Here is a 26,480-nt window from a genome sequence, read left to right on the forward strand (position 1 = left end):
GGGCTATTTTCTAATACAAGTTAATTTGATGGGCTTTATGACATTCTTGATGGTTCTTTATAATTTAAAGATGTACTATTTTGTGAAAAATGTCTGTATCTAAACTCTCTAATGTAAGGTCAGAGATAAATATCTTTTATTTAGTCAATAAATGATGTGACACATGGGTAAATATATTAAAAGATACATAGCATAATTAATGGAAGCTTTAATCAATTTAAAAAATAACCCAAAACAGAATGCAAACATTGAATGGGTCTTTTGTTTTGACGTAACCTGCCATTTTTCTTCTTTTGATTGGAGAATTGAGTACAATAATGTTTAAGGTTTTTATAGAGAGATATGTCATGTCAATTTAGTAAACGCAGGAAGAGGGAAAAATAGCAAAGTGCAAGAAATCACGAAATGGCAGGAAATGTGACACATCTCTAGTATTACATTTGTGTTTTGGTTATGGTACCCTTTAAACCTTAATTTTTTGTTTTATATAGGACATACCAATAACCATTGCTTTTCTCAGATTTTAGGCTTTCGTGATATTATTTTTAATATCTTGTTATGTCTTCTTATATATTTATTCACATTTTCATTTATATTTTAAATTCACCTGGAATCGCACTAGAAGGTAGGATGCATGAATTCACATTTTTCTGTAAAGGACATTCAGAAATTTCCCAACTCAACAGAGTAGTTTTTTTTTTTTAAATTTTGCAGCGAGTGATTATTTAGCCATTATTAAAAAATGCATTGTTTCAAATACAAGTATAATCTCTATAGCACTTTGCAAATATATAGAAGGAGAGACATGTACATACATGAGATACACTTAATATTCACATACAGGTATACTGTTCTCAGGGGACCATCGTGGAAGAAAGCCTGCAAAAGACTCAAGACATCAAATTCAATATGGTGCCACAGATGCTTAATTTCTCTTTCCCACACTACCTCCCAGCTTCTACTACAGACATGTTGGCTTCCAACAAATCTCAAATTTTCATTGTATCACTTACATGAAGCCTAATACATGAACTTCTTGATTTGGAAAAATTAGCATGAGTTTTAACTTTGGGTGACTGCTGTAACTCTTGCCTTGTGGACACCATTTCTTTTGGGTGAAGGCATGCTTTGCCAGAATTAAGGAGAGGCCCAATGTGCAGGTGATTACACACTATTTTAAACACAGATGGCAATAACATGGGATCAAGAGCTTCTCTAGGAACTGAGTTCTGTGATACACATGCAGGAATTTAAAGTATTTGTGCTTAAATTTTTCTTTATTATGGCTATTGTTGCTGTCATTATTAGCAGTAGTGGGATTATCCTTGAACAAAACAACCTGTAATAAGACTGCCAATAGATGTGTTTTCGTTTTCAACTCAATGTGCTCCTCACCCATGAAAACTTTCCCTGAAGACTATCCAATATTTGGATCCTCTTGACTGGCAGCCACTATTCCAACTCTTTATGTCAAAAGACGCATGACGCTGAAATTTCTTTCCTTTCAATTTCCATGATGTCCTATGGTCTTTGAATGTACTTTATGGCGATATAAAAGGCAATCGTGGTTATTTTAGCTTGCATTTTGAATGTGAAGGCAACAAAAAAGGTATTTGAAGCCAGATTAGTACAGAGCAGCACTGACCCAGTGGCATTATCAAATCCCCCAAAAGAAAATTATATCCCACTAAACAAGCTCAAAGCCCTCTTGTGATTTGGATAGAGTAACACAATTCAAAGTTCGGTTCAAGGTGCTCTTCTTTATGCAAAATGCAGCTCCGAAAAACCCAAATGGAGCTTCTGACCTAGGTTTCTTCATGTGGACTGCCCACTTGCCATAAATTACCATTCCTGTTATTTTTCCGATATAGGCAAGATATTTTACTCTTTCTGCTTGATGCAAATTGCCAGCATTATCATCTTTTCCAGGTCATTCCTCCTGGTATTACAGCTTTGTGAGCTTTCATCTGCATTTACCTTCACTTAGCATAAATGTGTCCACATTGCTCTTTTATTATATACATTCTTATTTTCTCCTGAAAAACCTATGGTTGAGACTATGGTATCAAAAATGACACTGTTATTTCTAATCTCAGATAATGGAAATGAGGAAAACCACAGAGATGATTTTTCTTTTTACAGGGTAATCATGAAGAACTCCATTTCAGCACCATTTCTGAGATTCTGTGCATCACGAGGAAGGTGAGTTCAAGAAGAAAACTGTAGATACGTTTGGAGATGTTTAAGAGTATACATTGCCACAGGAAGGGGTGAAACCATTTCGAAAAGAGTGGACATTAGAAAGACAGGGAGGTTCTAACCCGCTCTGGTATGGATAGAGCAGGAGCCTGCTGGAGATTGGGAAGAGTTAGACCCTGCTGTAGAGGAGGCAGAGGTGTCTGTCAGTTCAGGGACAGCCTGACGGGATGAGGGATCCGATGAGCTACTTAGAAAAGCACCCCAACCACATCTGTTTTCTATTTCCATTCAGCACTGGATTGTGGGAGACATTCTCCCCCAAAGCAACCATTGGGTCTTCAGAGGACCTGCTGGCTCCGCTTCAGCGCAACTCACTACTGACCATGTTTACCTGGAGAGGGAGTCACATCCCACAGGTTGAGGGCTCTTCTCCCATCTGACCCACACGCCTCAGATTGTTCTACCTGTGCTCTCACTGCCACAAATCAGGATTCTTACCCGCTCCTCTTTGGGGCTGATGAACTTACTCTAGAGCTCACAGCAGCTCAAGGAAACAATGTGTTTTGATGATTTGTGAAGGATAGAGATGAACAGATCCTCACAGAGTGGGCATCAGAAGACACAAAGAGCTCCCATGCCCTAGGCTGTCACCCTCCCCAGATCCTTCCAAATGTTCATGTATCTCCACACACTCCAAATCCTGTACTTGCAGATGAGAGGACAGAAGGGACGAATCCAACAGGGCTTATCTATGTACATTTTTCTCCGCTTCTCTGTACAGCATTCTTCTCTTTGAGGCAGGGGAGCTACTCTCTAGGAGAGGATGCTGTCCTAAACGGCTACTATTGAACATGGGTGAGTCAGGCTTATTTTTTTTTCTTTTTTCACTGACATTTAAAATTATCTTTAAAAATTGTACAAAAAAGTTTCAGTTCCACATGTCCATTTATGAATACAATGCCCTCTCATCATTTTCCCTATCCCCCCTCATCTCATCCATCCCCTCGGCACCTGTCTACACTCTAAGACAGAATGTAGAGGGTCATTAGAGTTCCTATGACCCATCTGGGGGAAGAGAAATTCTGGTTTCTTTGGCCTCTACCTTAGGAAAGAGTAAGGAGTAACCAGGGTAGGGAGGAGGGAGGATTAAAACCAGGGGCTGGGCTGGATGGAAGGGAGAAACAAAGGATTCCATCTTTGTGATATAGACTGTGATGACAATCACTAGACAAGCTATCAGTTATAGGATTAGGCAGTAGAAAATGTCCTTTTGAGATTTGTGGGTAGCAATTCACCAGAGAGCATTGGATGATTATCTGTTAATGATCAATGGCTTGCGACCATGAAACAAAGAACGTGGTTGGGCTCAGCAGATAGCTGAAGGAGGAGAGCAACGGCTTCAAAGGACAGACTTGTATTTTCATTTTTGCTAGAATGCCGAGCAGCTGTATATAAAGCTCATAGGAAGCCTCTGCTTACACGTTTAGAAGCATGGTCTTTCCTGCACACAGCGCCAGCCCGGACCTGCTCTGACCATCTTTCAATTGCAAGTCACATCAGTGAATACTTCATGTCTTGAAGAAGATAGAATGTCAAACTCTGTAACTCGCAGGCAGTAATATTTCCATAGCTACAATCTTCTAGACAGAGCTCTAAGCAGAGGCTGATTTGGGAACTAGAATAAGGTCAGTCTACGTAAATTTCCCATTCATGTGGTGTAACAACCTCATGTTTGAATTTCAGACATAAGACAATATGGGTGATGGTGGGAATATCTCCTGAGATCTTGATCTATGGAACAAAATCTCTTCATAATCTGCACAAGTTATAAATGAGTTATGGAGATTGCTGCTGAGTTTCAGCCTTAAATTGTGATTCAAAGATACAATTTTGCATTCATAAAAAGAGAGGGAAGAGGGAATGATACACCAGAGTTAAGAACCTAGTTAGTGAAGTGGGCATGAGAAAAATAAAAGAAGAGGAAGTCAACAGAGACATTGGTTAACTCTCATGCTTGAGGCACCCAAATCTCTTTCAGAATAATCATTTTAGAATAGTGAAATAGCAATTCAGAAAATAAAATCTGGTCATTGTTCTCCTAAATCACTTTTTGCTTCTTCCCTTTCTGCTGAAGGACTTTGTCTCATAAATTCGGACACACACACCCCACCCAGATCGTAAAGGAATATTTTGGAAGATTTTGGCTAAAATAATGTCAGGTTGGCTGTCTCAATTCACCCTGGAAAAGCTTTGGGAAGAATCAAATACGGAGTCTTGTCCCAGAAATTCTGCTCTCAGTAGATCTTAGGTGAGACTCAAACATCTTTACTTAGAAACAGATTTCCTCAATCATTTAGCAAACCCAGTCCCATGGAAGAGTTGCTAGGCAGATGGTAGAGATGGGTATTTTGGGGTCCTTTTCATACTAAAACATATCAAATATAATAACAAATATCACTTCAAGTTAAATCTAATGTAAAGTTAGTCATTTTAATTTATGAATGGTAACTCTTCTGGGCTGAAAGTTTTCTAGGGTGATTGAATCAAATGCCTCCCTGATCCCTGGCTAGTGGTGGAATCAGATTCCCTGCTGTGCAACCCTTCATGAGTTTTGTTTTACTCTGTGAGCTTTGTTTTACTTCACAGAGTGGAAGAGACTCCTGTCTTTCAGAGCAATGTGGGCACATACCTGACTACTTAAACAGCTTCGTTTCCCAATCTCCAATTACTCTTGATTCACTTGGTGGTTCATGGGAAGGTCATTACCTGAACTGTATGACCTTAATTATGTGTCATTGCTACCTTGATTTGAGTGAGGGAAAACCTCTAGCCACAATGACTAGTGTCACTTGCATTGATCATTCAAGGTAATATAACTACAGACATGAAGTTTAGGCAGTAAAACACCTACTTAGCCAGCAAGCATGAAGCCCTGAGTTCAAAGTCCACTAATGCCAAAAGAAAAAAAAAGTTAGCTCAAGATTGGTTGATAGCAAACATATGCATGATAAATTGATCACTCAGAAATGTTTCATAAAATGGAAGTGCAAGATCACACTATATTTAATTTATAAATTGCCTGTATAAGGAATTTAAAGCTATAAATTACCAAGTAAATTCATTAGTCAATGATGATAAGCATATATTTGAATATATTGTCTAAAACTCCAAATGTTTTTACAGGTTCTTCTTATATACTGATATATTATACTTCTTCATATATATATATATTATACATTATATACCCCTAAGTCTAATAGGAAATCATCCCATGAGTTTTCCTATGCTGGTAGACACATCTACAAATAATTTGGAGATGCTTGATAGGACAGTTATGTTTTGTTCATTTATCTTTGTTTTTAGTAACAGAATTTCTGGTTTTTGAGAAGCCAGGGGCCTGGCTAATCTGACAAAGATCACAGTCACCAGACTTCCTGCAGCAGGTATTGCAAGATGACTAATCTCCACCCATTGGATGAGTGGGAGAATGGCTACAACCGCCAACAGCCTTCAATGGAATAGGTATGCCTTCCTTCCCCTCCCTTCTCCCAGCTGAATCAATGTGGGTAAGGACAATGCTTGAGTCATCTCTGTGATCTATGTGGGAAAGTCAGGGAGAGAGAGACCCCATGACAACCCCGCCACATTTTCCTCAACCTTGTAACAGAAAGAAGCCCAACCTCATGGATGAAGGAAGAAAAAGTAGGAAGAGGAAGGAGAAGAAGGAAGAGCAGGAGAAGGAGGAAGATGAGAGAAGAGGAAGAGAAGGGAGAGAGCGGGAGGGAAGGAGAGAAAGAGAAGAGCAAACAGTAACTGTTTCTCCCATTATCTCCACTGTTGGCCAAGAATAAAGTCAGAGATGGCAAGCCAGATGTGAGTGCAGTGGGCTGGCAGCTGGGGACCCCAGTGTCTTAGCATTCATCTGTAGCTAATTAACAGCTGGATGGAACAGGTAACCACAGCCAGCTGCTTTTGCAAAGGCCAGAGGTGAATTACTTCCACAACCAACATCAACTCTGTCTGCTAAAGTACAAGTCAGACTGTGGAAATTCTGATGTATTGGATGGAAGACACTCTATGGATGTAAAATATTATTGTATGTCATTACTCATTGAAATGGATTGTGGCAAAGATGGATTCTTAGAAGCAACTGGATATATAGACTCTTGTTTTCAATAACATATGTGTCAGCCAAACAGACATATGCCTTAACAGCTTTTAATTATTTCCACTGTTTGCTTACTTCTTTGCGTTAAACATGACTTGAATCTTTGCATATTCATCTGAAATCTCCATTCCTATAACCTCTATAATTGTGTTTTAGGTTTTATTTTGTTTTGTTTTTTTTGAGTTTTCTGTTATTGTTGTTTTTCTAAAACAATGTGTGTGTGTGTGTGTGTGTGTGTGTGTGCGCGCGCGCGCGTGTGTGTGTGTGTGTTGTGTGTTTAGTTCCGGCTCATAGTTTCTGCCCCTTTTTCCTGGCAGAAGAGAAGTTTCGATTGCCCCAGCACTAACTCATTAGTTAACTCTGCAGTTCAATGTAAGTCTGTTTTACAATGATTCCCCTGGCAGTGTGACAGCTTCTCTCCCAGGTGTGTCTCAGGAACAGCTCATCCCTGCTGCTCCAGCTTTAACCCCAAGAACTCCATGGGAAAGCTGAAAAAGGCCTTACAGCCTGGTGTTAGGCTGTCTCAGTTTGGAGTAAGTAGAAATAGTTAATAGACTGAAGAGGAGCAGAGAGAGTTTAACGTGCTTCGCCTTTGATGGTGCAAGAGACTGAATCTGATCTCACACAGCCATGTTTCTGCCTTCTCGTGATTCTTTTCCATGCAGCCAGCACTGATTCTTCCAGAGAAAAACAAAAAAAGTGGACCTTGAGACCTTATAAAGGATATATATATATATATTATATACATCCTGTGACCCTTTCTATAAATAACCCAGACTAGCCATAGAAAATATAGTGAGAAAATATGGAGAACTGAGTGCTTCTGAAAAAGACAGATCCTAGGAAAGCCAAGATGATAGGCGATTTGTACTCCTTTGAAAACTGGTGTTTCATGATACCTGCAAAAACTTCAAGCAAGCTTCCAACTAGCAAGGTATTTGCAATCAGTTGTATATTCTTTGGAGTGTGTCGAATGCTGCTCCTTATCCAGTCACATCTTTATTCCACCTTGTGAGGGTATCTCTGATTCCCATTGGGTGTCATAAGATGACCCAGTGGTTCCTGGAGGCTCAGCACAGAATTCTTGTCCATAATATATAGACATTCTTCCACATCTGGTCTCCCTCGCCCCTCTCTCCAAGCCCTGCCTAGCGCCCACGACTCTGACCTCTCAGTACTTTGCTTTTCCAGATGAGAATGATGACCTGCAAAGAGCCCTGAGCTCTTAGTCAGAATGTTCTAGTCCAAAGCAGGGTTGGCAGACAAAATACAGATGCCTGGATAAAGTCTCAATTTCATCCAGATTTGTATTTTAGGATCAGCATGCCCCAATTACAAGTAGCTATTATTTGTCTGCAGTTTCAATTGAACTTTAAAAAAAAGTATTACATTGGCAATCTCAGCCTAAATGTAACATCTGTCACTAATTCAAATAAGTCACTTAACAATGAAAGTTCTGTTTGTTCACTGCCAAAAAGGGTGTGGTCACCAAGGAAAAGGAAAGAGACTTTTATTTTTTTACTAGTAGTTATCTGTATGTCAACCAGCTGAGATAATGGTATTGCAGAATCTTATTGAAACCCTTGGGCGTTCCAAAAAAATGTGTTGCATGCATATTATCAGCCATGATGAGTAAGACATTTCCCTTGGCAATTGACAGTAACTTGTGACAAAATAATTATCATTTATTTTCTCTATAGGAAGCAAAGAAAACAGAGAATTTGTCACAGAACCAGTCTACAAAGAATTACCACCTTGAAGGTAATGTATTTACAATGCCAAACACTCTCCCTTACAACACACCATTTCAAACATCTCTCCAATTGACAGTTTGAACTTGGAAAGGATATCTGAACACTACATGTTCACATCCTAATGGAAGCAAATCCAAAAGCAAGTGCCTCCCCAAAATAAAGGAGTGGAGACACATTTATTACTTGTAGAAGGTAAGAATGGTTCAGAAGTTAAAGACTCTCTTCCAACAATGGAGGCGTGTCCATTTTATTTAGGGAGCTTTATACCTATTCACAGAAGAAACAGTTATTAACTCACGTTCAGTTGAGGAGTATACGCCTGAGCATACTCAGATGACCATAGATTTGTTTAACTCATATTCAAAAGGCTCAACTGCAGTCTGGAAGCGAGGAGGGGTAGGACAAGGGAGGGAAAAGAAAGGAGGTTAGAGAGGGAGGAAGGAGGGATAGGCAAAAGGAAGGCAGAAAGCAAGCAAAGAAGGAAGGAAGGAGGGAAGGAAGGAAAGAGGAGAGGGAAGAAGAGAAATAAGGAGAGAGTGAGAGAAGAAAAAAAGAAGGTCCTTTTCTCTGTATATTCAGCCTTTTCACAAAAGCCTTAGCTGAAAATAGGAAGATGTGTCGATATAGTTCATCCCAACTAACACAGTCACAGAGTGTATTATTAGCAGACATTCCTAGGTACCCTTCCTTCCTTTTGCACACAAGATCTTCCAGGGCCATAGAGTGGTTACAGCCAGGGGAGTTTCTGTAATGCAGTCAGGTTGAAACAGTGGTTTCTGGTGGGAGTCATTTTGAGAGTGACCTTTTGAACAATGCCTGTCCCTGCATATCAACTAAGTGAAGAATATGTTTAACCCAGAATATGTTTAACCTCCTGGCTTTGACCCTCTCTTGGCAGTTGTTCTTTCTTCCCTGGGATTAAGGGAGTTTTAGGAAGGGCTGATACCCTGGGGAGAGGGGAGGATGTTTGCTGTGCACATTGCTTGCAATAAAAATAGCTAAAGGCTTAATGATATCTTATTAGGTCATGTCAAAATGTCCCTGGGGTCAAAAGAGGGCTGGCAAAAGAGTCACATGAAATCACACTGGCTCAACTAAGAAGATGACTGGTTCCTGCTTAATCACAAATATGTTACATTAGGATGCAGTGTGCCTATAGCTTTGCTTATTTGTCTAGATTTCTTTTGGTCACTCCTTTTATCTGTCTTTAGATCTTTTAGATGAAAGTTAGAACAGCCAGGATTCCTTGTGTTTTAGTATTGTAAAACCCACAGTCCATTTAGAGGGACACGGGGAGGGAAAAGACTGTGCATTAAGGGCTGAATATTGAAGCTGCTTTATGGCTTCCTTTTTAGCTACTAATACAATACTCACTGTGTTACATTCGAAGTCACCACGTACCACATACATGGGCATTCACACCTCACTCAGCTCTCAGGTACTTCCTTGCCCATATAACAAGGGCATGCAAACAGATCTAGTCAGCACAAAGCAGACTCTTTAAGTCATCAAGGAGCTGCTTTTTTCTCCAACAAGATGACAAGAACAGAGGCAGTTGGGAAAGAAGTTGGCTGCCTCCTGGACAAATAGATTTGGGTGTAAATTGTTCCTTCCCATATTTTCTCCAGTATGATGCACAGACTCCTCTCATCTGACAATCCACAACTATAAAAGGCACAATCTAGGAGTGGGGTGTGACCCTGGACCTTGATGGGAATTCTTACCACCACCCTGTGCTGGAGACTTCCCCTCTCCTGAGCTCTGTCTTCAGGACCATTACCCCTAACTTGGTTTTCTTCATCCCTTTCAAAGCATCTCTCAGGAAGCCAGGGTTCCGATGAAAGCCAGTCATCCTGAATTAGGACATTGCTGCTGGGCCTAGCGTTCTCACCGACACCTCTGCCCTTTCTCATTTAGATCCCTGTTTTGCCAAGTATCAATCAGTCATCTTGTTAATAAGAAACAGGAAATATCTCGATGAAGGTCACCAGAAGGAGAGTGGCAGGTCATCAGGAAACCAAGCCCAACAGACCACGGAGGCAATGTGCAGTAAGAGACTGTATCTCTAACCAAAGGTCATTTGATAGCCAGTAATTTGTCCTAGAGTTTTGACTTCCTGTTACAACCCGTGAAGAAATCAATCAGATGAAATTTAACAGTAACATTTGAAAAAAGGCGTTATATTAGTTTTCATGAACAGAGACTGAAGACGGAGACTTAGGGTAGTTAAGTTACTTAAGGGGAGCGGGGTCGGGAGTGGGGGAGATAACTTCATAGAAGAAAGGTTTCTTTGGGTTCCCCAGTTTCAGAAATTTCAGTTCATGGGGAGCCAGCCCCATCACTTTCATTCCTGTGGCAAGGCAGAAGCAACACGGTGGAAGGTCACGAGGAAGGGTGAAGTGAGGGACAGCTGTGGCCTCATGACATCAGGGAAGCAGGGAGAGAGAAGGGAAGGGGCTACAGGCAAGGTTCCCCTCAAAGGAGGATTCCCAATAATCTACTTCCTCCAGTGAAGCCTCATCTTCTGCTCTCCACCATCTCCAGATGAGGTCATTCAGCATAACTCTATCCATGCGTTAGGCTACTGATGAGGTCAGAGCCTTAACGATTCACTCATTTTTTTTTTAAAGTGACTGGACTGCTGAGTGCCACTGGACCACACCTGAGATCTGAGGGTCCCAGTCTGAAGCCAACCCAGATAGGCATTAACTACAGATAAATCAGAAGTGGAGCTATAGTTCTAGTGGTAGAGAACTAGCTCTGGGGGTGGAAGGGAAAACTGAGCAACAGCATCTCAGCCCTGAGTTCAAACCCAGGAAAAAACAAAATAAAAAATCTAGACCTACGAGCTGGAGATCAAGCCTTTAATTTATGAGCATCTGGGAGAACATTTCCTATCCAAGCCCTAATACTGTCCCTATCTCTGATCACCCAGCAGAGGAGAGTGAATGAACTCATACCCAAATATGCTGGACTCTAAGCTCCCAACTAGCAATAGAAATAAAGACCGTGGTTCAACACCTGCAGGCATCCTCTCATGTTCTGCTCCACATCCAGAAAACAGAGTAAATCAGTCTCCCTCTCAAATTGAGAGAGAGAGAAAGAGGGAGGCGGATTCACTGAGAAAGCAATGGCCCAAGGATCCTTACTAATGCTCAAAAGAGCGTCAGGGAGAAAACAAAGGAACTTATGGTAAGCAGTCAAGATGGAGAAATCTTCTCTTTCAAAAGCTTTGTGTTATAGACACTCAGATCTTGCAAAGGAGTCCCCTGATGCAGATGTACATTCCCTAGTTTGCTGCAAAAGGCCATTCCCGAATGGTCTGCACCTGTCTTGCCTTGCATCACTCACCCTCCTGAGAATCTGGACTTGGTCTTCTTTAGTTCTGCTGTTTTAAATTTACAATATTTTAGATGCTGTTAGTAGCACCTATTAGCTCTACTGTGAATTTCCAAATATTTTCTTGTCACAGACTGAAAAATCTCTGCTCACTCTTACATACAGTGTGTATACACCTAGATAGATAGATAGATAGATAGATAGATAGATAGATAGATACATATTAGATACAATACATAAATGATATTTACACATATATTATACACGCTGTACATATATATGTATATACATACAATTCCATTTCTATACATCTATGTCCCGGTATACATCTATGTCCCCATAATAGAGCTCTGAGTCTGGAGGGTGTTTAGTAGGCCAGTCTAGCTGAAACAGAAGCTTAAACACGAAACAACTCACTTGTACCCAGGAGGTGCAGAATTCAGGCATCCTACATCGATGGTTCTCTCCCACACTTGCTTTGTCCTGCTCGGACTCCAGGATGAGATGGCATCTGTGAAATGCTTTGGAGGCTGCCCTATGGCCTGTGTGCTCTTCTGTCTTTAGCCAAATGGCTCAGGCAGTTGACACGAGCAGACAGAAGCCAACAGTTCTCCCGGGAATGAATCCTGATTCCACTGTTTGCTTCAAGTCTGCTTGGTCTGTGGGTTCAGAGATTCTGTTCTCCAGCTCTCTGGAAACTTCTTCCCAACCCAAATAGGACAGTGAGACTGGATCAAGGCAAAGAGCCTTTGCCAAGCTTAAGTTTTCCAAATCTGAACTATGTCTATAATATGTAGTAACTATATCAGGCAATCTGCAAATTTCATCCGGTTATCATGCAAGGTAGTTGTTAGATTTTTGCATAATGCCATCTCATAAACTAATTAAATTGGAATTCTTAAGGAATTGTGGTGGTATACTTGCCTGGCTTATAAATTCATATAAAAAAACTACATGGAAAAAACTATATGGAAATAATAACAGGGACTTATTAAGAATCTACTGTGTGCTAAAGATCAGATATTATCTCATTTTATTCTCAGAATAAACCTACAAAGGCATCAAAAAATTAATTAAGTTGTTGACATTGCAAAGTCAGTACCTGGCAATAATGAATATTTGTATCTTCCTAGGATTTGATTTTGTCTTCTTTTGTTACTGCCACCCTTATGCAGGGAATTGTCTCTTTTTATACTTACAGAGCTTTGATTAAATTCATATTACTCTCCCATGAGGAAGAAAAGAGGTATGGAGGACAGAGCAAAACAGAAGGAAGAGCTGCTATGCTCTCCATCCCAAAATAGCCAGTCCAGCTCCACTCTTACAGAAATCTATTCCTGTTTTCCATGACAGTGCTCAAATTGGAATTATATTACATACAGCCATCATATTAGCTGAGTTGTGGGCACAGCTGAGCTTTGAGTTTCCTATATCTACCTAACTCTACTTCTTAATCAGAGCTCTATAATAACAACATGGAATTCAAGGCAGTATCATTGTAGTTGTGGATTTTCTCACCCATGTCTCAAATTTCACACTCTGGAATTGTCCAGTACACTATTGTCTGACCTGAGTTCTCAGTCTTTTAGGACTTTGGGAAGAGATGGGAATGATAGCTGACCTGCTGTCTTGTCTTAGGGAAGATTAACCAGAGGATATTTCTTTCTAACTTGGTAAATGGTGAAAACTCAACACTTCTCTCCTATTCCCACATACAGCTTTCCATTTTCCAGCTTTCTGTGGGTGATTATAAAAAGGAATAAAAATGTATAAAAATTCCCTGCTGCTGTTTATGAGGATTTTTTGCTTAGTCACAAAATCTAAAAGGACTTATTTCAAGCATTTTATCATTAAGTACCAAGGGTATTCACTCACATATGTATTCTTTCACATACACACACACACACACACACACACACACACACACACATGTATGCAGTTACACCTTTCTAGCAGTAAAATAAGAGAGTGAATTTCATCAAAAAATAGTCACAAGTTGGGAAAAAATTCAAGCACGACCCTCTAAATTTCATCCATGGACTAGGACAAGTAAAATCCAGGAAGAAAGAGCAGATGCTGTTTACTCACCTTTCCTTGACTACGAGCCATAAAGGTAATGTGAAAATTGACTCCCACTGTTATTTCCCTCTGAGCCAGAGGGATATATTTGAGTCTCTGCTCAATCTCACTCCAAAGTCAAGATCAAGGTCCCAAACTTTTGTAGGCAGCTAATTAAAATGAAGATTTCTGAATAGAGACCATTTGGGATAGTGCCCAAGCATCTGTCCTACAGAAGACCCTTCAGAAATTCAAATGTGTGTACCCCTCCAAATACCTTTAATAGCAACCGGGGCTACAGTGGTGATCGTGATACTATGTTCATCAGAGGGTACATTTTTATCCTGTCCTCCTCCCATGTAAAGATTGTATTGCAAAAGATCTCCAGTTACTCCTAGAGACATTGCCTTTTCTTCACTTTGAGGTCATTGGCCCACTCTTCTTCTGTTATATTAACTCTGAATTTCATATTTCTTCAATATCATCTTCCATTTTTAATTTGTAAAATAATGCCACTGTGGACCAGCAGATGAGTCACAATAAAATCAAATTTCTTTCCTCAATGGATTTATTAATGTGTCTAAAACATTAGACGGCCACGGAATCCTATTAAATATGTTTCAATGTGTATGACTTTGCCTCCTGTGACCATCAGCAGTTTTTTACTCTGATAAGGAAGTAACAAAGAGGAGACATCACTGATTATTTCTGTATTTAGTTATAGAACAACAATAAATAATTGATAAAAATGGAGCACCCTTCCAGAATTGAATCTTTCCAGGTATTTCATCTCTTCATTTGGGTCCAACTTTTGTCTTCTCTTGGGGTTATAACTATAAAGGCATTTATAAACGACATGGCTCCTTAAAATGAAAGGATGTTCTTGTTATGATCTGCGAGTTAGGGCTTGCTTCTTTGATGGCATTGTTGAACTATAGGCTTCCCTATTTCAAGTGTTGGCATTGTTTTATACCAGTCTCTGTGTAGAGTAGAAAATAGTCCTTGCAAATGCAAAGAACGCAGTTACAAGAGTCGTAAGGATTCCTGCCAATTTTTAGTTTTCCTCCAGGCATCTATATAATGTACACTCAGAAAAACATTCTAAGTTCAAGAGTAACTCTGATACCAACTACACTACATATCCTCACGGATTCTGTGCTTCCCTGATCTCTCTGATTTGGGGTGTGCCCCTAGACAGTTTCCATGGCATCCAGTAAGTCTTGATATCATTCCATAGGAATCAAAGAAGCAAGCCAAAGATATTTTCACAGTTTTATCACAAATATTTGACTCCACACAAAGAGACCTCTATTAACTTTCATGTAGAAAATAAACAAGTTAGCCTAAAGCAATAAACAAGACACGTGTTTCAAAGTTCTCAACCCCAATAATGAAAACTGGAAAGCACTATATAAAAAAGGGCTTTCAGAAATCTTAAAGGAAGACTTCACACATCCAGTTTTACACCTAGCCCAACTAAAACTTCAGAATGAGATTAAGAGAGACACAAGCAAGCTCTCCATTTTTATGTCTCAGTAACTTTTAGAATATGGAGAGGAACAAAAAGGAATCAGACGTGGATGGAGATAAAGCCTACATGGTGGAGACAGAAGGTGGCAGCCAACAGGTACAGAACTGTTTACTAGGCCAGGTAGGAGGGAGGTTTTTCAAGGTGACATGAGCAACATCACCCCTGTTACGTATGGAACAAGGGAGGGCATGGAGACAGGTGAAAATTCAGAGTTCAACCAGTGACAATGACATGGATAGGCAATCAAAAAATAGGATCCAGGTGTAGAGTAGGGGTACTAAAATGGAAAGCAAAGAAAAGGGAGTTCGATTACACAAATTCCTTCATCCGTGCATAGTATTTCCTTGTCCCTAACAACAAAGAAAGGGAATGTTGCTCTCATAGAATCATAGCAGGAGGAAAAATAAGACAATTGACATCGTTATGTGGTTAAACATTGGGGTACCAGAGACTAATCCCAAGAGGCTTTCAGAGCTATTAGTTTATAGCTTCTAATACTCAATATCAAAAAAGGAGTAAACCAAACATTTTGAATAGAAAAATGGAAGCAAAAATACAAAGGAATTATATGTGTATGCACACATTCGTGTGTGTGTGTGTGTGTGTGTGTGTGTAGTTACTGTAACACATGCCCTCTGTTGCTAAGATATATCTCCATGATTCATTTATGAAGACATGGCCTTCATATGACTTTGTGCTAGAATGACAACTCCTAGACTTGCAGTTTCCCAACAAGAAGGTACCAGTTCAGTCACTGGAAATGCTGACTGAATTATTTTAGGGACACCCTGATTCATTCATGAAGCTGAGGCCTGGAACAAAATACTCTCCACAAATGTGCTTCTGATAAATGTTTTCTGTATTAAAAGATTAGCCTATTTCTTCCAGCTGCCCATCCACAAAGAAGGCATGGAAGTCAATCTTGAGGTGTGCTGGAAAACCCGCATCCTGCAGAGAGCCATTGTTCATGGGGTGTGAGAGAAGGCTGTCTCAGTGAGAGTTCTATGTCCTATTTAATCACCCTCTTTCAGATGTGATTTTTTTTAAATCCAAGTTTAGTCCCTTCTGTGCTAAGCCAAGAGGAAAGGCTCACAGAAGTGAGAAAAAGTCTCAGGAAAACACATTGGAGAAACCATTTGTGCGAATACTCACAGCCATGTGGTACTGGTTTCCAACATCATTTGGAGAAGTCTTCATTTTAAAAAGAAGTTTCATCATAGTAATTCAAGCCTGCCTTTGGCTCTGGACACCCGAGGATGCTCACACATGCCAGTCCCAGATGCACAAATACAGAGATGTCATATGCATTCACTGATAGGTGCATCGACACAGCATGTCATACACAGATGCCTGTGCACACACGCACATACACACCTCACACCCCATCCTCCTTCTTCACCTGTACAAATAGAAACTTGTACATTAAAAAAAATTCTATTGAGAAAACCTATTCTCTTCCTCAGGAAAGAGAACAGCAACTCACTGCCAATATTAGAATGGCGATCCTCACATCAAGAATAGTCTAAGTTAGCCACAGTTACTGCTGGATTAACGCTGGAGCTTTGTAAAAATGAAATAAAAAAAAGAAGAAAGAAAGAAAGAAGAAAGAAAGAAAGGAGAAAGAGAGAAGAAGAAGAAAGCAATCAAGCTTTGGAAGGAAATGAAGACAGAATATTAAAGTCATTCAAGCAACTTTTCTTTTCATATGATAATTTGTGTGAATTTCTACATGTAGGACTTTATTTTACACAAATAAAAATTTATAATGCCTCATACATTTCTACAGTCATGGGACTCAAATTTGATGAAGCTAAAATTTTTAGGTGATTGCTTAAATCAAAGAGCAATTTTCCAAGGTATATGACTTGGGTTCAAGTTTTCAATGGTAGCTTTACTTTTCTCCTAATATTTCCCTTTTTACACTTTTATCCAAATCGACTTTGTGTCTAAATTGTATCTCTAAGTACATTCACACACACACACACACACACACACACTCACACACACTTTGATTCTTCCCTCCCTAATTAAGTAGTATGATCTTTTCAATCCAGTCCCCTTGTCTCTCTGTGGGGCTTTTATCCCAACAACCACACCCCTGCTTCTTAGAATTATTGATACTTTCCTCTGTTCCTGTGTTTTATTTTTATCTTATATTATTATAATAATAATATAACTAGCAATAACACCTGAGACTGATAAATACAAGTGTGAAAATGCATAGCTTGCTGTCAGGCACAAAACTGTCTTCAGCATCACAAATGTCTTTCAATCTAGGAAGGTTACTCACATTTTACAAATGAAACTAATACTGCTTGTATTGCCTGACTCTTCTTTTTTTCCTGTAAATCATCTTAAAGGGAACTATAGCTGGGGGCCAGTGGCTCATGCCTGTAATCCTAACTTCTGAGGAAGATTCTAGCTTGAAGTCAGCCTGGCAGAAAAGCCTGTGAGAATCTTCTCTTCAATTAATCACCAAAAACCTCAAAGTAGAGCTGTGATTCTAGCCTTGAGCAATAAAGCTCAGAAACAGCTCCTGGACCTGAGTTCAAGCCCCAGGACCAGCAAAAAAAAAAGAACTATATTCAAATGTCTTCATCTTCGGTTTACTTCTTGGTCCCTGCAACTTGACTAAATCTACTCACATAGACTTAACCCTGAAAAGGAACCCCAGTTCAACACCTGCCCTGCATTTGCAGGCTTCTGAAATACCTCACGCTCTCTGGAGATGTGAATCTTCTGTCTTCCCTCTTGCCATGTTTTTCTTCCTTCTTTTCCATTCTCTACCTTCTCTTGGTTTTCTCTTGTTTTGTGGACTTTTCCCTTCTGTCCCAATTTCCACATATGAATGGTGACAATGTTTTCAAATACATGTATTTAACTTCACAAATAAAGAACAAATAAAATTCACAGAAGACAGAAACATGATTTACTATGATGGACTACACTGTGGATGGTGTTGGAAAACAACCTGACTCAGTTTCCCACCACCAACCACCTAGACACAGCTGGATGGGAGGGAGGAGCTGAAAGAATTCTACAGTTCTTCTGAAATATGACTTCACTGTGAAAGCAGTGTTTGCAGGAGAGACTCACAAAAGGATTACGACTATCTTTCATTTTCCAACTAAAATCTATTTCCCATTCCAACTTCAGTTTCCAAATGGAGCTATTTCTATTATTATTTTTACAAAGAAGAGTATTTTGCCAGAGAGTAACCCTTGGATTAGAAAAGTAACTATTATTAACTCTTGTTTATCAATCTGGAGCTTCCCTAGACTGTAAACGCATCCACTCTGCACACGAGGAAGTCAATATACAGAACCCGGGATCGAATTATAATAGTTTTTCTTTTGACTATTGATTTTTTAAAAACTGCCGATCTTATTGTGGTGACATACTTGGTTTTACATTTTTCTCCTCTGTATCTTTGTAGCATGTACTATGCTTGGATTATTTCCCTTTGCTGCTAATAATGCCAAGTCCTTGGTGATTATCAGCATGTTTTGGCAATGCCAGGAGGGTTTGCAATTGCAGTCATTTTCACCCTGACTGCCCTGAGTCAGCTGATGGGAATTCTGATTATATGTTCTTCTGCCAAGATGTGGGGCTGGTTTGGAAAAACCTTTGGAAATGTCAATCCAAGAACATTTCTTTCCTATTTATGTGTATCAGTCATTTTATTTCCTAGTGAGAGTTATTTATATCATTCAATGTTTCCAAGTACAGAACATGACTTAGAAATCCCATGATTTCTGGAAATCTGTCAGATAGGAAAAGGAAACAAAATGAACCAGTAACCAGACAGCCAAACTTCATTCGTTGCTCTGCTGAAAAATAAATATGTTCTAGTCATTTTGCTCCCTTTCTCTCAATCCTGTGGTTGTTGTACAGACATGATTTGTCCCAGTTGATAGTGCATAATCTAATGATGCATGAATATTCCTGTACAGTTCATAAAGTTATCACAGAACACATATGCACATGTATACATACATGTGTACGTATATGTGGTTATCTGCATCATGGATATTCATGTGAGAGGTGTAAAGCATCACTATATTCATGCATTCGTATTATATTATATTATTATAAGCATAGGTATACAGAGAGTAATACAATTGAAGTATAAGTTGAATGTTCCATACAAAACACAGAGCTCAGTGAAGGCTGTTTTTCTCCCCTGCATTTATCTGACTCATTTCTTACTCACCTTTAGTACATGTCAAATTCTGTCCTAGACATCCACCCCTGGTTAAACAAGCTTTCATCTGATGTAGCCTTGCTGTAGGAAAAAAAGAAAACCTGAGGATTCACAGGGAACTATGGTATGAGGCTTTTTAGAAGCTAAGGGATGAGGCGATGAAGATTCGGAAAACTCCATTGCGTTATGAAATCAGGAAGTGCTTCTGTAACTAGGTGGATTGTAAGCTGTGAATGACGAGAGTTAGTCATTACAAACATGCAGTAAAGTCATTTAAGGAAGAGGAAAAACCTCACAGGTGTGCCTGGAACAGGAACAGGCTAGAATTCTTGGGGAAACAGTAAGAAGTCCATTGTGAAAGGGTGGGTGGATACCAAGCTGGACAGGAAGTGATAATGCAGTTGGTGACCCTTCTAGGTCAGAGTAAATAGAAGACCTTGGGAGGACGTGAGAAGAGAATGATACCATCTGATTTCACATTCTTTTGAGCTTACTCTTTGAAAGACGATGTGTGTAAAGATATATGGAGAACAGAATGACAGAAAGAATAAAAATGAAAATGAAATACCAGATAGGAAGTAAACGTGGTGGTTCAGACAAAAATGATGGACGCATGATAGCAGGAAAGATGAAAAGAAGGAAAAGAATTCGTGATGGAAGCAGGTTGTTACCAACGTAGGATCTATATAATTATTATCAATATAAGTATACATGTCTCCTCAGATGGCAAAGGCTGAGAAAAGAAATAGAGCTAAGTTTGTTCTGTGCTAAATTTCAAACGATCGTAGACATCTGGGTCCAGGTGTCAAAAGTTAGACAGGTAGATAAAAGTGTTAGGAAACAGGTTATACCTGAGGGTCATTGGAACTTTGAGAGTTTCAGACTTTTAGAGTAATTAAAGCTAGAGAATTGGATAGATTACAAATGGTCAATTAACATGTACAAGGATTCCAGATCTAAGACCCAGAGTGCTTTCCCATTTAGTAAGTTTTAGGAGGAAAGAGAGATTAAGAAGAGCGTCTGGTGGGAGGGAAGTCATGAAGAAGAGTAAGGGACATTTGGGGACTACAGATTTTCCAGAGAAAGCTACCAGGCAGGCAACATGATAGTGGAGAAAGATGCTACTGATTTTTGTGTGCTGCCTTTGTATTTAACAATGTTTGAACACACACATTTTTTTAAAAAATGAGGATAGAAATGTGGCCACTGGCACTGCTAGCTGAATTTAACAGAAGACAGAGGTGTTGTCTAGTGACAGAAAAAGCATGAGTAAGAGGTTTAATGAGACAGAGTCATGTTCAAAACCTTCACGGGAAAGCGGGCGGGATGGAGAGGAGTTAGAAGTAATCAAGTAAGAACTTGGTGGTGTTTTTTTTAAAAAAAAATGGATGTGATATTAAGAAAGGTTATTTATGTAAGTCACCAGTCAACTTTTAAAAATGTCATATCAAGTTTGAGCCAATCCTAACAGAAACAAACAACAGTGTGATGTTGACGGGAGTGACCACATGTGCCTCAGAGAGAAATCGCAGGTTTTTGCAGTGCAGTCAGAATGGAAGCAGAAACTGCTAACTATATTACCCTATATTTTCTGATTTTTGCCCCGATTTTTGGCAAACACCAGAGGCAGCATTCAGGGATCATAAGATAATTACGTGAAGTTTTTGTATGTACTCAGTATAGCTTTCTGTAATGGATCTACTTGTTTCCTTTCATAATTCTGATAACTGGCTTTCTAGATGGTGCTTTTTCTTGGCCCCACACCAAGGTCTTCATAAATTGATGTGTTTACAAATGTCTAATGTATGCTTGAAAGTATGTTTAGACATAAAAGAAAACCTTGTTGGGTTCTTTAAGGCATGTAATTTCCTTTTTCTTTCATTTTGTTTCCTTTGATTTTTCCCATGCTGTCACGGACTGATTTTGGTTCCCTGTGTTCTACATATGTGTTTATCTGATTTGGAGAAGGGAAGAGGGTTCAGATGGAGAGACAAAGGACAAGGACAACCAATACAACATGATATTCATATAAGACACTATGTTGGAAATGAACTCTACAACTTGGGAGGGGACAGGGGAGTTGGGGCAAAGGGAAAGTGGGAAAGAATGAGAGAGGGGGTAATTGTTTAATAAGAAATGTACTCATACCTTGCTTACGTAACGGTAACCTCTCTGTGTATTACTCTTACAACAAAACAAAATTACATTTAGAAAATAAATAAATAGAAGAAGGAAATCAAATTCAGCATCAAAGCAATTGCTAGTTTCTTGAATATGAATGATTTATTTTAACTTAAAACAGAATTCAGTTCATTCATAACAGACTGAAGCCATGGAAAAAGAGCAAACACAAAACTGTTTCTCTGAAAAGAACAAACTGCAGGAAATGTCTAAGACAAAATAACCTTGGAAAATCCTCAGCAAGCTAACTAGGAAGGTAACATATCTTTGCAAATTTGGACTGTTGAAGGGTAAAAACTGCTATTCTCGGGGCCGGGAGTTTGGCCTAGTGGTAGAGTGCTTGCCTAGCATGCACAAAGACCCGGTTCGATTCCTTGGTACCACATACACAGAAAAAGGTGGAAGTGGTGCTGTGGCTCAAGTGGTAGAGCTCTAGCCTTGAGAAAAGTCCAAGGACAGTGCCCAAGCCTTGAGTACAAGCCCCAGGACTGGCAAACAAAAACAAAATAAAAGAAAGAGAAAAATAAACCCTCTGGACTTGTCCTTGTTAATACATTCTTCCTAAGGCTGGGCATGATAATGCATGCCACAGTCCCAGTGTTCATGAGTTCAAGGCTAGTTTGCAGCTGGTCTGGAGTATACCCTGTCTCAGCAAAATTCTGGGCTACTTTCTTTTCCTCCTCCTTGCCAATCAGGAAAAACTATCAAGAAGAAGGAAAGAAAAAGAGAAAGAGAGCAAGCAGAAAGAAAGAAAGAAAGAAAGAAAGAAAGAAAGAAAGAAAGAAAGAAAGAAAGAAAGAGAGAAAGAAAGAAAGAGAGAAAGAAAGAGAGAGAGAAAGAAAGAGAGAGAGAGAGAGGGGAGAGGGAGGGAGGAAGGGAGAAAGAGGAAGAGAGAGAGAAGGAGTAAGGAAGGAAGGAAGGAGGGAAGGAAGGAAGGAAAGAAGGAAGGAAGGAAGGAAGGGAGGGAGGAACGTAGAATAAGCTCTTCCTTGGCTTGGATGGAACTTGATTTACCATCCCATCATGGGGCGACCAGTTTGTTCTTTGGAATTCTTCATTCGCATCGACTTCAAGCAAACAGATGAAAGGCTTCAGCGGTCTAGTCTCTTGTGTTTTTGATCTGCAGAGAGGACAAAACATTCTTCCTATCTTGGACACAATTAACTTAAAAAAAAGCAACAGTTTATGAATTTTTTTCAATTATTTTAATTCAACATATCCATTTCTAGTGTAATCCATGCCATGCGTATTTTTACCAGATCCGCACGGAGCTGGACCTTGTCTCCATCTACAATTACACTATGCTTCAGTTCCATGTAATCTCTCTTCTGAAGACAGTTAGACTAGTATCACACACCTGGAAGAGGTGGACCAGTATAGTGTCTTCCATACACAGGATAAAAACCAGACAAAGATAAATAGAATCTCTTTCCAAGATTAACCGGGATCTTGAGTCACCCACTCTGTGCAGGTTGGAATGTGAAACCTCATTTGTACACAGGAAATCCTTCTCTCTATCTAACCTTCATGTCTCATTTTTTCCAGGTTTAATTAACTCCTTTCATCTTGCCCTAAATGAGGGAATTATCTTGCCACTCTTACATATAATTAAAGACTGGAAAAGCTTATTACTTCAGATCCACTAATTCACCAATTGTGATCATTCCAACAAGGCCTGGACTGTGAAAGTAATTAGATAAGCAAATGAATAGAGTAAACAAGATTCGAGGTATATAACTCAACCTGCTTAGGAAAAGTAATTGTGGTAAGCTCTTTAGAAGCCTTCTTTAGAAGCCTGCCCCACATAAAGAGCATTCAAAACAAGGCAAGAGCTTTCTTTAGGCACGTGGTCGAGTGCTTTCTCACCTTCACAGTCTCTCATTCCCATGGAAAGAGGATTTTGAAGGCTCTGAATGACAGTCTTTAAGAATCTCTTTATGGTCTTTCTCAAGTTTGCTTCTATCTCTATAGAGTTCCTTTGTGTGGCCTCTGACACTATCTGTCTCTGCTTTTTACTCTCACTTCTACTATAGCCAGTCCACAAAATAATAAGAAGATACTTCACAAATGAGCTCTTTCTGTCCGTGAAGGCAAAAGACTGAAGTTCCTGTAGGCTGAGAAATTGAGTGAGTAGGGGAAAAGGAAAGTACAGTCAAACAGGAGACAGAGGAAGACCAGATTTTAGGAACTTCTGTAGATAGCTTTGTGGTTAACTTAAGTAGCTATCTTAAAGTCTGTAAAACTTCACCTCTGGATGGAAGTCACTTTAGGGTACATATAGAGTGTGCTATGATCACCTTTTTTTCCCGTATATTTTTTTAATTGTAATTAATAGAAGGGTTACATTACATTCGCCAGATGGAAGGTGCATTACATTGATACCCTTTCTCATGTCTTGGTCCCCATTTCCCTCCCCCCACCCCCACCCCTCATCTTGTTTTCCAACTCACACTTCATAATATTCCTCTGCCTTCTGTTTTGATTGTAGCCTGGAGGGGAAAGGATAGAATTAAGGGATGCCCTAAAGCCTCTGGGTTCCCAGGCGGGAGATAACAAGAGTTTAGACTGGACTAGGAATGGTAGTGATGACAGAGATCAGAATCTAGACACATTTCCTCAGTGTTGGATGACTCCGCTAATAGAATTGATATGAGAAGTAAGGGAGGGAGAAGGCTTGGAGCTCTGACTTGACCACCTAACAGAACTTGGTTTCCATCCCCCGAGCGGGCGAACTGTGAGAGAAGCATGCAGATTCTAAGGTTGGGCAGGGTGGATGCAGCCTTCTGGGATTTCCCTTTGTTCATGTGACACTGTAGATGAGACCTGTGGCAACAGACTAAAATCAAAGGAAGATTCACATATATCTGCGTTAGTGCATAAGGTCATTTATCCTGCTAGAACGCTCTTTCTTACTGATGATAAAGAGCAAATCGCTATGTCATGAGCTACGTAGAGTTTGGCCACCTGAGAGTAGCCACTTGCTGGCAGCCAACAAGAAAGGGAGACCCTCAGTCCAGCCATATGGAGAGGACTGAATGGTGCCAGAAGCCAGGGGAAATTAGAAGTAATCTTCCCAAGTCAAGCCTCAGCCAAAAGACCATTACTCATTCAGCCTTGACTGGAGCCTCAACGGACTCAGCTAATTCCTGCCCCGAGTCCTGACCTACAGAAACTCTGAGATAATAATTATGTGTTGCTATTGAGGGATATGTATATTAGAATAACCATTTTGGCAAATGTGGGGTGGATCTTCTGAAAAAAAATTAAAAATAGAACTTTCCATGATTTCTATCATTCCCACTGTTGAAAATGTACATTCAGGAAATGAAATCAGTACCTCAGAGCATGCTGTGATATTTGCAATAATCAAGATGTGGAAGCAACCATGTATGTACATATATCTCCACACACAACAAAATATTTCACCACCTTTAAAAGGTGACAGTATAGATGAAAAATAATATATCGGGAAATAAAGATTACCACAAGAAGCCAGATGTTGCCTTTTTTCATTCATATGTGGATGCAATACAGTTGGATTTATTTTAAAAAAATAGAATAGCGAGGTAGAACAAAAGCTCAGTAGATGTCAGCCAAACAGAACAATGTTTAAGTTCAATGAGAGAAAAAATTCAAGAGATCCATTGTACACTATGGTGACTAGAGAAAATAGCAATGCATTGAAACCACGTATTATTTCCATATTTCACTATATACAGTGAAAATTGCTAAGCACGTATATTGGAAATAGTCTCATCACAAAAACAAAAAGAATGGGTATAGGAGATGATACATATGTTAAGCAGCTTGATTCACCCATTTCACAATGCATACATAGCAAATCATCACATTTACTACTACAAATACATTTTACCTCCATTAAAAATGAATGAAATAGCTGGGCACCAGTGAGTTACACCTGCATGTAATCAAACCTGCACATAACCATATCTACTCAGGAAGCATAAGATCTGAAGATGGTTGTTCAAAAACAGCCTGGGCAGGAAATTCTATGAGATCCTTATTTCTCATTGAACACCAAAAAATAAGCCAGAAATGGAGCTGTGGCTCAAGTTGTGGAGCATTAGTCTTGAGCAGAAGAAGCTCAGGAACAGTGCCCAGGTCCTGAGAGTCCAAGCCCACAGACTGGCACACACACACACACACACACACACACACACACACACACACACAGACTTTTAGACCCCTAAATCGGTGGTGATACTGTTATGGAGTGAGAAATAACAAATGCCCCTGCTATTATGCCATCTCTTTGCATTTATTTTCTTACTAACCCTGAGATTGTAGTCAAATCTTGCATTCTACTGCTCCTTCTATTGTTCTGCCACATTATGCCACACTCTTACTTGATCTGCTATCCATCTTCTACTATCTGCCTACTAGCTTCTGCCTCAACATGAATCTGGACAAATTTTCCCTGAACCTGGGGACAAACCCTCTTCCTGTGTGTGACTTTTACCCCATGCCAGCTATCCTGAGGTGTAGGAGTATGTCTTTAGTGTGTTTCTTACATTTCCCTTGTGGCAGCAATTTCCTTCCCTGAGAATAGCTGGCTCTTCTGCCTCCCCCAAGGCATTGATTGGCCTTACGTACCTTCTTAATTAGAACCCAAAGCTCTACAGACATTAGAGAAAAACAAAAGTCTACCTCTGTGGATGCTAAGTTTCTAGGTATCGGAGCATCAAATCCAAGTTTGACCTACATTACAGGGCAAGTGGGCCACGAGCACAAACTGGGCCATGACAAATTGATTTTTCTGGTGTTATTGATGTCGAGGGAGATACATCTCAATGATTAATAATTTATCTGACACAGAAGTGTTCCGTTATTGTGTCGGCCACACTGGAGAATGCAACGTCTCTTTGTCTCAGGTTGCAGAAGCTACTGGGGTGTGTTCATACTCAGAACCTAAAGAAAACCCAACAATAGTTGACACCTCAACCATTTGTTGTTCCCTCTCCTTCTTCAAAAGAACAATCAAGGCAGCAACTGTGGATGTATAGCAAATCCTATTAAAGGAAAACC

General features: G+C 39.7%; 1 long non-coding RNA gene across 1 annotated transcript; it reads left to right on the forward strand.

Moving 5' to 3' along the window:
- Positions 1–2,140: 2,140 nt before the first annotated feature.
- On the forward strand, positions 2,141–6,406 carry LOC150045863 (uncharacterized). The gene is made up of 4 exons (XR_016532742.1): positions 2,141–2,202; positions 2,981–3,054; positions 5,563–5,721; positions 5,867–6,406. It is a non-coding gene; the product is annotated as an uncharacterized LOC150045863 (long non-coding RNA).
- The last annotated feature ends 20,074 nt before the right edge of the window (positions 6,407–26,480 follow it).

This window comes from Megascapheus bottae, chromosome 26, assembly GCF_031878675.1.
Source record: "Megascapheus bottae isolate mThoBot1 chromosome 26, mThoBot2.hap1, whole genome shotgun sequence".
NCBI classification, from domain to species: Eukaryota; Metazoa; Chordata; class Mammalia; order Rodentia; family Geomyidae; genus Megascapheus; species Megascapheus bottae.